Genomic DNA, 13,411 nt, shown 5'->3' with positions numbered 1-13,411 from the left:
TGCACAAGCATAGAATGATGCTCTTGCTCCTATTATGTGTTTTTATGTATAAAATATCCCTGTATACATTTGTTTGTCACACAAACATATACATTTATAAAATGTATTGAATATTCCAAGGCATGTAAATTGTTTCACATTTTTAAAAACATAGAGGTAATCATAAGGATGTTGGAAAAGGAGGCTCCTGGAGGATAAATACTCACTGAAACAATTGTTTGACATCAGTGGACAAAAGGGTGCTCTGTAATCTAACACAAATTTGTGAAATCATATGCAGCCATGAGCAAGCAGGCTGCTCTGAAAAAATATATGGCAGACATATCAATAAAGAACTGGCAGACTCATCACTGGCAATCTCATCTGTAAAGAACTTAAAATTAAATAGCTAAAATATTGAACAGATCAAGGAAGAAACAAGTGAGCAAACCCATAAGATGTTTGGTGATCTTAAAGAAGATATACATAAACAGATAAAGGATATTATTAATAAAATGTTTAATGAGATGAAGGAAGACACACAAAAAGTTGATTTAATTATGGAAGAGAATATAAGATGTGAATAAACGCTTTGTAGAGAATTAGATAATATAGAAAGGAATTAAATAGGAATCCTGGATGTTATAAATTTATTTTAAATTGTGTGCAAAAGAAATGGCCAGTCTGACAGAAGACTATCAGAAGTTGCAGACAACATTGCTTATGAACTCAGTGTTACCCTATAAAAAGACAAAAGGGAACCTGTATCAAATAGCTGTGAGGTGACTCACAAACAAACACCAACCAAACCATAAAACAACCTAAGAACTGTAAAAGTTAGTTACCCAAATCAATTAGCAATGAAGCAGATAAAGTCACAATGGACAACACTGGAGTCCAGAAAATTATTAGTAACTAATTGGAGAACCTACACTCCAATAAATTGAAGAATCCAGAAGAAATAGATAAACCCTCAAATACATATGAATTACTGAAACTGAATCAAGAAGATGAAAAACCCTTAATAATCCAATAACAGCCAGAGAAATTGAAAGAATTAAAAAAAACCTACCTACTGAGAAAATCCCAGGACCCAGTAGATTCACCACAGATTTTTACAAGAACTTCAAAGAAGATCTAATGTCAATAGCACTCAAACTCTTTAATAAAATTTCAAATTAAGAGGTAGTCTTAAAGAGCTTCCTGGAAGCTAGCATTACTCTAATTCCAAAACTACAAAAAGACTCAACCACAAAAGAGAACCAATCTCAAAAAAGAGGCCAGTCTCTTAGTGAACATACAACAAAAATTCTCTACAAAATACTGGCAAAGGAAATGTAACAAAGTATCAGAAAGATCATACATCATGACCAAGTAGGCTTTCTCCCAGGGATACAGGGATGGTTCAACATATGAAAATCAAAAATTGTAATGCATTACATAAACAGAAGCAAGGACAAAAATTACATGATCACCTCAATAGACACAGAAAAAAACTTTTGACAAAATCAAATATCTAGTTGTGATAAAACCCTGAAGAAAACAGGTTTCAAAGATCTTATTTCAATCTGAAAAAAAGCCATTTGTCACAAACCAATGGCCAATATCATATTAAATGGGAAAATGCAGACAGCCTTCATTCTAAAATCAGGAGCAAGACAAGGATGTCCACTATCACCAAATGTGTTCAGTATACTATGAGAAATATTAGCCAAGGCAATCATGCAAGAAAAAGAAATAAAAGTGATATACATAGGAAAGGAAGAAATTAATTACTGTTCTTTGAAGACACACCAAAGACCCAAAAATTTTCACCAAATGACTTCTAGAAATAATAACTAAATTCAATAATGTATCAGGATACAAAATCAACACATAAAAACCAATACCATTCCTGTACAACAATGAACTCACCAAGAATTAAATTAGGGAAAAATACTAGTCATGACTGCATCAAGAAAAATTAAACACTCAGGAATTACCTAAACAAGTAAGTGAAAGACCTGTACAACAAAAGCTACAGTGTTGTGAATAAGGAGATTGAAGAGGGCATCAGAAAATGCAATGATATCCTCTGTTCCTGGATAAATAGAACCAATATTGTCTAAATGGTCATAATTGTCAAAATGGTCTTACTTCCAGAATTGATATGAGATTTAACACAATTCCAGTCAAAATACCAATAACATTCCTCACAGAGCTAGAGAAAGAAACCCTAAAATTCATACGGAACCAGAAGAAATACAGAATAGCAAAAGTAATGTTGTACAAAAAGAGCAAAGTAGGAGGCATCACAAACATGGGCTTTCAGTTATATTATAAGACTACAGTGATACAAACAGTACTGTACTTGAACACACACACAAAGAAGATGTCTGCATCATTGGAATAGCACAGAAGAAGCAGAAAAAACTTAAGGCACATTCAGCCACTTCATCTTTGACCAAGGTGCCAAAAAAATACATTGGAGGTAAGACAGCCTCTTTAATAAATGTTGCTGGGAAAATTGGATATCCACATGCAGAAGACTGAGTGCATAACTCATATATCTCATGATGTACTGAACTAAAACCAAAGTGAGTTAAGGATCTAAATGTTAAAATATAAGCACTCAATCTTCTGGAAAATAAAATAGGTAAAACCCTTGAAGACCTAGGTGTAGGCAAGGACTTTTATTTATTTGAATATGTGTGTAATACATTATGCTTGTATTGCTTGTGGGGAGTTGGTACATGTACATAATGCAATTGTACTTCCAGGACCACAGGGGATAAGCAAATAATAAAAAAGCACCAGAGTTTTCTGATTTGAGAAATCTAACTTTCTGAATTCTATTTTTGCTCATGTTTTCCTCTCACCTTGTTGTACAGGGATCTAAAATATTCACCTTTATGCTTATCTTATGCATCCAGAGGATTCAAATGAAAGTGGAATAAATATGTTCAAAAGATCCTGTGGAGCAGAGTAATGTTGAAGCACAGATCCAGGACAGGGCACCACCCAGACACCAGTGACTTGAACCCAGGCTCCAGCCAAATGTCAGCAAGCAAAAATGTGAGCAGGTATGCAGGAAACAGCCAGAGGCTTGCCCATATACCATCAGTAAGTGCAATCAGACCACAGCTAGATGTCAGCTCAGATACCAGCAACTCAGGTGCACAGCCTTTAACCAAAGGCTCTCCCAGGCAATAGCTATAAAGGTGGGCAGAACCCAGCCAGAGGCAAGCCTAGAACCTAAGTGTGCAGAGGCCCTAGTTAGAACACTGCCCACACAAGAATATATCATGGGGATGCAAAAGTCAACCATTCTAAACCCAGGAGTTGGTGCAGTGGTAAGCAGTAGAGAAAAAGCTTGTCTGTGTTTGCAGAGAATTGAAGCCCACTGGGCAAACAAAAAGTCACTTCAACAAAGGCACAGTAGACTGCATCTGTTGAAATATGAAGACATGTAAACAAGACTCAGATCCACACTTCCAAATCACCTAAGGCAACTCCAAAGAGCAATGAGAGGGAACAATCTGATACTCAAACACCTGGACTCCCTGAACTGGCAATGAAAGAGAATCTGGAAAAATGAAATCAGAAATAATTTCTCAGATAACAACAGAGATCGTGCCCATAGCACAAGACATGATTAATAAATCTAGAGGAGACACAGATTAAAAAAAAATAGAGGAGCCAAGGAAAAATGAAACATCATGGTATCCCAACATAGAAAAAAAATGAAATCCATAACAGATGCAAACAGATTTCCAGGAGATCAAAAACTCAATTGAGTCCAGGGTGTCCTGTTGGTTTCATTTGACCCAGCCATCCCTCTGCTGGGTATCTTTCCAAAAGCACTAAAAGAATCATATCACAGAGAAGTATGTGCACCCATGTTTATAGCGGCACAGTTTGTAATAGCTAAATCTTGGAAACAGCCCATTTGCCCATCCGTTGGAAACTGGATAAAGAAGATGTGGTTTTTCTATAAAATGGAATATTACTCAGCCATAAAGAATGAGAAAATAGATTCATTCATAGGAAAAGGGATACATATTGAAAATATACTCCTAAGTGAAATAAACAAGTCACATGTGTAAATACCGAATAGTTTCCCTGGTGTGAATAATCTGCAACAATGCATAAGATTCTAATATGATTACTGACATTTAGAAATGGGAAGAAAGGAGCTAAAGGTGTAGGGAAGGTGGGATGGGTAGGGGAAGAGTAAAAAGCGAAAAGAAAAAAATGTGAGAGAATGAAAATAAAGTGTTTGTAGATGGGGAGGGGAGGAGGGGGTGAAGGGAGGGCAGAGGTAAGGGGAAAAAATGAAAATCAAGACTTGTCATGTAGAGGTACAAAATCCCAACAATGAATGTAACTGTATTGTATCCCTAAAATGTACCAATAAACTCAATTAAAGCTGAAAAACAAAAAAACAAAAAAAACCAAAAAACTCAATTGAAAGTTTACACAGCAGGATGAGCCAACGTGAAGACAGAATTTCAGGCGTAGAAGATAGAATTGCCAATTAATTCTCAGGAAAAGAAAAATTTCTTAAAAAGAGTAAGGGACCACAAGAAATCAATCCACCAGCTTCATGGTGATGCAAAGAAAAATAAGATAAGACTGACTGGAGTCAATGAAGAAACAGGAGAAAGTGAAAATGACAAAAAAACTGTTCACAGAAGTAATGGCAGTGTATTTTATGTGCTTAGTTCTTCAAAATTTAAAGAAGACAGTAATACAGTGGCACCCATGATCATGTTAGCATTATGGTAGATTGGGATAGGGTTGGGCTTGTCTTATAGAATTCCAGTGATAGCCCATTTTGTGTGAGTAATTTTGTGAAAATAGTTGGGTGTTCTCCAATATCATACCTTTTTTGTGTGTCCACAGATTCTCCCAGAGAAAAATGGCTTTTGAAAATGGCTCTTCTGGGTCTGAATTCATTCTACTAGGGATAACAGACCAGCCAGATATACAAATACCATTTTTCTTTATGTTTCTAGTAATGAATATGGTCACTCTTCTGGAAGATTTAGGTTTGACAACTAAAATTCAGCTAAGTTCATATCTTCACACTCCAATATTATTTTTCCTCTTGAAATTAATCCTTCATAGACTTCTGTTATTCTTCTGTATTTACACCCAAGTTGCTCACAAACTTCATATCAAAGAAGAATGTTATTTCCTACAGAGGGTATAAGGCTCTGCTATACTTTTATTGGTATTTTATTATTGCTGGGTGTATTTGCTGACATCACTAGCTTATGGCCATCTGTAACCCACTTCTATATAACTCTGCCTTGTGCCCTGAAATGTGCTCCTACCAAATACTTGATTTTGGCCTACATAGGATGCATGCTGAGACTTACTTTCTGTGATCCAAACACCAACCACTATTTCTATGACTTTCTGCCCGTGATGCAGCTCTCCCACACCAGCACTTATGTCAACAAATTGGAGGTTTTTGGTGTCTGAGGATCAATATCATTGTGCTCAGTCTCACCATTTTCATCTTTTATGTTTTCATTGTCTTCACTGTCTTCTACATCAACTTCGCTGAGGGCAGTTATCTTTCTATCTCTATAAGGGGAGGTTAAAAAAACCAAAATTAATGTTTAAATAAAAAATTTATTGCAGTGAAGGATATATATTCCCTCAAAGTGCTTCCCTTGACTACAAACAAAGTTATCTTGTCATTCTTGGAACTTTCTCAAGCAGTTATGGAGCCCTCTTCATGAATACATCATTTATTTTTAATTGATATTTTTATCTCATGGCATACATATGCTGTATATACTATATTATTAAATTTGTACCTAAACTTACTTATTTTTGGTACTGTTGAAAATGACACTGCCTTATAAAATTTCAAATTTTCAAGTGTTCATTGTTAAGGAAAAATAGTATTGACTTTACTATGGTTTAAATGTCTCCCTCTAAACTCATGTTGAAATTTTCTTTGTAATAGTATGAAGAGTTAGTACTTATAAGAAGTGATTTCCCATGAGGGGTGTCTCCATAAATTAATTCATGCAGTTAATGTGGGAGCGCATTCCTCATAAAATGACAGGTTTGGCCCCTCTCATGTTTGGCTCATTATTGTCTCTCTACCACCTTCAGTTTTCCTCTCAGCTTCTTTTTGCTTTTCTAGCATGTGATGTCAAACATCATTTTATTATGATGCAAGAAGTCTCTTACCAGATGCTAGTGTTTTGGTCTTGGATATCTAAGACTCTAGAACATAGTATAACTATTGAATTTGTTTCATAGAAATCACCCATCTGTAGCACTCTGTTTTACCAGCAAGAAATGAACTGAGACAGATTTGATGTTCTGAGGCATTCTAAATTTATTTATAACTTGTAGAATCAGTTTTTTAGAGATTCTTAAATTTTTATGTGACCAATCATGATTTGCTGAGAAAGTTATCTTGTTTCTTCCTTTACTATATACCAGCCGTTTCTTTTTTTCTTGCCATATTGAACTATCACTTCTAATCATGGAGTAGTTATAATACTGGAAAGCCATGACTTGTTTTCTCACTGAGGTAAAGGCTGCATTCTTCATGAGTTTGACAAGTCATCAAGTTTTTACTCTCCTTGAAATATTCTTGAAAATAATTGCTTTCCTTGTTATGAAACACTTAAGAACTCAAGTAACTCTGAAAGTGACAGCAAGGAAAGTAAAATGAAGGGCCAAAGTACTTATCAAAAGTTTCTTCCACCAAATTATACTTGATATTCCTCTCTAAATTCATATATCACTTCCATAAAAAGATGTAAGTTATTTGATATGCAGTTTGTAGATGAGCACAATAATTAAAATTTGATAAAAATTTTTGATGATTTTGATGACAGAAGATGCACCAGAAATTATGAGAACATAATCACAGATTGTATCCAGTTTACAATGGTTCAACTTAGCATGTTTGGATTATAAAAGTGCGAAAGTAATAAAATTCATAGGAATTCTTGAATTTTGACCTTTTCTTTGGCTAATGACCTTTTTTGTCTAGTTATTAGAAACTACATTTTTTCTTTTTATTTTTTGATACAGGTCTCACTATGTAGTTGAGACTGATCTGGAACTCACTATGTAGCCCAGGCTGGTCTCATACTCACAGCGATCCTCCTGCCTCAGCCTCCGGAGTGCTGGGGTTACAGGTGTGCACCACCACACCCAGCAGAAACTACATTTTTGATTTTCAAATTTTGACCTTTTCTTTGGTATGATGCCCTTGTGTTGCCTTAAACTAATGTAAACATTCTGAGCAAAGTTAAAATGGGCAAAGCCCAATTATGTTGTTTTGTAGCACAGCTGCATTAAATGCATTTTTATTTTAGTATGTTTTCAATTTGTGATGAATTAATCTGAACATAACTTCATAATGGAAGGATATCTGTACTCAAGTTGATATTTGACTATTTTCCTTATGCATTGCATTATTTTGACACTTTTTCTTATCTTCTTATATAATAATCACAATAATACAGTGAAATACATATTGCTTTAACTACCTCTATTTTATAAATATGAACCTGCAGCACAGACATGTTACTTGTCCAAGAGAAAAGTACAATTGACATTAAAAAAAATGTTCACAGAATTATTGAAAGAAAACTTCCCAAACAGCAAAATAAATTGATATACAGATAAATGAGGCATATAGGACTCCAAGTAGCCATGTTTTTAAAAAATCTACACCTAGACTTATAATAGCCAAGATCCCAGAAACCCAACAGAAGGACAAAATACTATAAACAGAGAAAAGAAACAAATCACATGCAAAGGAAAGCCCATCAGAATCACAGCAGATCTTTCAACCCAAACCCTGAAGTCAAGGACAGCCTGGGGTGAGATATTTCAAACCCTAAAAGAAAACAACCTTCAACCTAGACTGATGTAACTTGCAAAACTATCATTTAAAATTGATGGGGAAATAAGATGCTTCTGTGACAAAGAATACCTGAGAAACCTCATGAATACCAAACCAACACTCCAAAAAATTCTAAACAATATCCTAGAAAAAAGACAATGAGGTCACAATTCCATGAGGCCCAACAGAGCATATCCATCAGGCAAGGCAAGAAATTAAAGGGAGAGTGGGAAAATTAAAAAGAATCAACACAAGAAAATAACATGATGATGATAAGTCAGGACATATCAGTCATAACTATCAATGTTAATGACCTCAACTCACTGATCAAATGAAACAGAATGGATTAAGCAGTAAAATCCAACAATATCCTGAAAACAGGAAATGCATCTAGTTCAAAAAAGAAACTCATATACTGAAAATAAAAGGATGGATGACAGTTCTCCATGTGACAGGAACCTGGAAAAAAGCAGGGGTAGCTATCTTATTCACAGACAAAATACATTTCAAACCAAAACTAATGAAGAGAGACAAAGCAGGTTACTACATCCTTGTAAAGGGAACAAACCAAGAGGAGGAGATGACAATCATAAATTATATACACAAAATACTAAAGCTCCCAACTATACAAAACAAATATTAAGGAACATGAAAAGCCAAATAAACACTAATAGAATTGTAGCAGGGACCTCAATACCCCACTATCATAAATAGATCATCTGTGCAAAAAATCAACAATGAAATACTAGAACTGAACCAAGTTTTTGAACAAATGGACTAAATAGGTGTCTACAGAATATTCCACCCCACAAAATCAGAATATACATTCTTTTTGGCTGCACATGTGTCTTTCTCCAAAATAGACCACATACTAGCTCACAGAACATGTTTAAGTAAATACAAAGGAATTGAAGTAATCCTATGTATATTATCAGACCACAGTGCAGTTAAACTGGAGATCAGTAGAAAAAGAAACCATAAGAACTTCACAAACGCATGGAAATTGAATAACACTCTTCTGAACAACCAATGGATCATAGAGGAAATTAAAGAAGAAATTAGTCAGTTTTTACAAATAAATGAAATTGCCCATACAACATACAGGAATCTATGGGACACAATGAAAGCATTTCTATGTGGGAAATTCATAGCAGTAAATGTTCACACTAGGAAAACACAGTGAGCTCAAATAAACAATCTAATGCAGAATCTTAAGCTTCTAGAAAAAGAAGAGAAACAGAAACCCAAATCTCCTACAAGGGAGGAAATTACAAAGGTCAGAGCAGAAATCAACGCAATGGATACTAAGAGAACAATCCAAAAAAAAAATCAATGAATTGAAGAGTTGATTTTTTTGAAAGAATAAATAAAATCGCTAAACCCTTATCCAACCTTATCAAAAAGAGGAAAGAAAAGGCTTTAATTCATGCTCTTAGGAGTGAAAAAGATGAAATCACAATAGATCTAGCAGAATCCCAGAGGATAATCAATACCTACTTTGAGAACCTGTACTCTAATAAAATGGAGAACACAGAAAAAATGGAGAGATTTCTAGATCCATGAGTTACCAAAGTTGAACAAAGAAATATAAAAATTCTAAACAACCCAATTGCAATCAGTGAAATTAAAAATGTAATTAAAAATTTACCAACAAAGACAAGCCCAGGTCCTGATGGCGTCACTGCTGAATTCTACAAGACATTTAGAAAATAACTATTGCCACTTTAAACTTTTCAGTGAAATTCAAAGGGAAGCAATACTTCCAAATTCATTCCTGGAAACAAGTGTTACTCTGATTCTCAAACCAGGGAAAGACCCAACCAAAAAAGAGAACTACAGGCCAATTTCCCTAATGAACATAGATGCAAAATCCTTAATGACATACTGGCAAACAGAATACAGAAGCTCATCAGGAAGATCATATACCCTGACCAAGTTGGATTTATTCCAGGGATGCGAGGATGGTTCAACATATGTAAATCAATAAATGTAATACACTGTATTAACAGAGTCAAGGACAAAAACCATATGATCATCTCAATAGATGCACAAAAAGCTTTTGACAAAATTCAACACCCATTCATAATAAAAACCGTGCAGAAAATTAGAATAGATGGTCTTTATCTCAACTGGATAAAGGCTATGAAAAACCAATAGCCAACATCATATTAAATGGCAAAAAACTGAAAACATTCACACTAAAATCAGGAACAAGACAAAGATGTCCACTATCACCAGTCCTGTTCAATATAGATCTGGAAACATTAGCCACAGCAATTAGATAAGAGAAAAAAATAATGTTAGAAAAGGAAGAAGTTAAACTCAATATTTTCTTTTCTTTTCTTTTCTTTTCTTTTTTTTTTTTTTTTTGAGACAGGGTCTCACTAGTAGTTGAGACTGACCTGGAACTCACAATGTATCCCAGGTTGGTATAAAAATCACAAGGATCTTCCTGCTTCAGCCTCCCGAATGCTGGGAATATAGGAATGCACCACCATGCCCAGTATTTTATGATGATATGATACTCTAAATAGAAGACCCAAAGAACTCTGCCAAACACTTCTAGACTTAATTGACAGATTCAGTAAAATAGCTGTATACAAGGTAAACTCTCAAAAAATCAATAGCCTTCTTGTAAACAAATAACAGACTCACAAAGAGTGAAATTAGGGAAACAATCCCTTTCGCAATAGCATCCAAAAAAATGAAATATGTAGATATCAATTTAACAAAGGAAGCAAAAGACCTCTACATTGAGAAGTACAACACTGTAAAAAGAGATTGAAGAGGATATAAGAAAATGGAAAGACTCCTCTTGTTCCTCAGTAGGAAGAATCAATATAGTGAAAATGACCATACTTCCAAAATTTCTGTACAGATTCAACAAAAATCCCTATTGAAATCCCAACAATATATTTCACAGAACTAGATAAAACAATGCAAAAATGCATTTGGAATCAGAAGAGACCTAGAATAGAAAAAGCCATTCTAGGCAACAGAAACATGGCAGAGGGTATAACAGTCACCAACTTGAAACTATACTGCAAAGCCACTGTGACAAAAACAGCATGATACTGGCAAAGAAAAAGACCAAAGGATCAGTGGAACAGATTAGAAGATGCAGAAACAATTTCTAACATCTTCAGCTAATTCATTTTTGAGAGAGGAGTCAACTGTCCTCACTGGAGTGAAGATAGCCTCTTTAATAAATGGTTTTGGAAAAACTGAATTTCAGCCAGCCAAAGATTAATACTAGACCCCCATCTTCCACCAAGCACTAAACTAAAATTCAAGTAGATTAAAGATTTAAATATTAAAACAGAAGCTCTAAATTTGCTGGAAGATCAGTTAGGCAGAACTCTCAAAGATATTGACATGGGAAAAGACTTTATGAACAAATCATTAGTAGCATGGGGACTAGCATAAAGAATAAATAACTGGGATCTCATTTTTAAAAAAACTTGTACACAGCCAGAGAAATCACCAGTAGAACTAAGAGATTCCCACAATGTGGGAAAACATTTTTACCAGCTACTCCTCAGACAAAGGTCTAATCCAGAATATATAAAGAACAACAACAACAACAAAAAACAGATCCCCAATATGAAGACTAAATCCAAAGATAGGCATCTGAAATGAACAAATGTTTCACAGACATTGGAGTAAAAGCGGCAAATAAACATTGAAAGGGGCCAGGAATTTAGCTCAGTGGTTCCAATGCCTGCCTGGCAAGCACAAGGTCTCAAATTTGATCCCAGGTACAAAACAACAACAACAACAACAACAACAGCAGCAGCAACAACAACAACAACAACAAAACAATATATAAAAATGTTCAAAATCACAGGTCATTTGATAGATGCATATGAAAACAACACTTAGATTCTATGTCACTCCAGAGAGAATGGCTGCTATCAAGAAATCAATCAAGAGGGATAGGGGAAAGGAAATAAGGGAAAAGAAAAAATATGAGAAAATGAGAAAATGGAAATAAAGTATTTCTAAATAGGGAAGGGAGGAGAGGGTCAAGGGAGGGCAGGGGAAAAATGAGAATGAAGACCTGCCATCATGTAAAGGTACAAGACCCCAATGATGAATGTAACTGTACTGTACACCTAAAATTTACCAATAAATTCAATGAGAGAGAAAAAAAGAAATCAACCAATAACAAATGCTGTTGGGATTGTGGAGAGAAACAAACTCTTCATCGTTGGTGGGAGTGCAGACTGGTGCAATTACTGTGGAAACAATTATGGAGATACCTCAAACAACTAGCATTAAAATTCCCATTTGACTCAGCTATTCCTCTGTTGGATATCTTCCCAAAAGAAATTAAAGAATCATATCACAGTGATATATGTGCACCTATGCTTATAGCGTCACAGTTCATAATAGCTAAAATTTGTTAACAGCCCAATTGCTTTTCCATCAACTGGAAATGGGATAAAGATGTGTGTGTGTGTGTGTGTGTGTGTGTGTGTGTGTGTGTTTATAAAATGGAGTACTAGTCAGCTATAAAGAATGAGAACCTAGAGATATTTTTAGCTAAGTGAATGCACATTGAGGCTATTCTCTTAAGTGAAATTAGTAAGAAACACATGCATAAATACTGAATACTTTCTTTGGTATGAAAAGCTAAAAGTGTAAGGATCAAAATGCATAACTGACCTTGTGTAATAGAAAAAAAGGTGTAAAAGAGTAGGGGAAGAGGCAGGGGTAGGGGGAAGGTAAAAATGGAAAGGAAAAAATATGAGAAAAGGAAAAACATGAAAACAATGTCTCTGTAAACAGGGAAGGGTGGAGGGGGTGAAAGGAGGGCTGGGGAATGGGAAAGAAATGAGAACCATGGTAAGTCATGTAAAGGTACAAGATCCTAATGATGAATGTAACAGTGATGTATACCTAAAATGTACCTACCAATAAATTTAATAAAAATATTAAAATTTGGAAGCACAGAGACGAATTCAACACTGATCCTGTATCTGAATTCTCCATCTTGTGTATGAGGAATTTAGAAATGTTATATTTAATAGCTTAGCAGGGTACTTAGGGAGACATTTTTACTAGTGTTTAAAGGTTAAAAACTTCAGATAAACAATAAGGAAGCCTATTTATAAACTCTACAGATTATCATTAAAGATGTGGGAACAAATAACAAAAACCTCAAAGAATACATTTCCTTTAGGAAATCACAGTGATGGGGAGATGGGAGTTTAATTTTGGCTCTACCATGGGAGAGGTACAATCCCCGAAGAGAAAGAAAACTTGAATAAAATATTGAGTGTCTAGGGGATTCAATACACATCATAGCTTAAGAAAGTAAACACAATCCCCTCATTTCGCTTTTATATCTAGAATCTGTTCTCCAGGAAGAGACTGAGGATGTTTCTACCTTTTTTGTAGAAAAGTGTATTATGTCATTAAACTCATGTTAAATATTGTGATGTTTCATCTAGTGACAATTGTAATAAGAAGGGCTGTTTATTTTTTTCCGAAGCTGATGCTTCAGAGGAGTTACCATTATTTCTATAAATTATGATCACTATTTCAGAAAGACTTCCT

The 13,411-nt window shown here is 34.8% G+C and overlaps 1 pseudogene; it reads left to right on the top strand.

The window, feature by feature from the left end:
- Positions 1-4,879: 4,879 nt before the first annotated feature.
- On the top strand, positions 4,880-5,448 carry LOC117286266 (annotated as a pseudogene).
- Positions 5,449-13,411: the final 7,963 nt, after the last annotated feature.

This window comes from Fukomys damarensis, unplaced genomic scaffold (assembly GCF_012274545.1).
Source record: "Fukomys damarensis isolate Sample0158 unplaced genomic scaffold, DMR_v1.0_HiC HiC_scaffold_16, whole genome shotgun sequence".
In the NCBI taxonomy this organism is placed as follows: Eukaryota; Metazoa; Chordata; class Mammalia; order Rodentia; family Bathyergidae; genus Fukomys; species Fukomys damarensis.
This window is presented reverse-complemented; position numbering and strand designations above follow the sequence as displayed.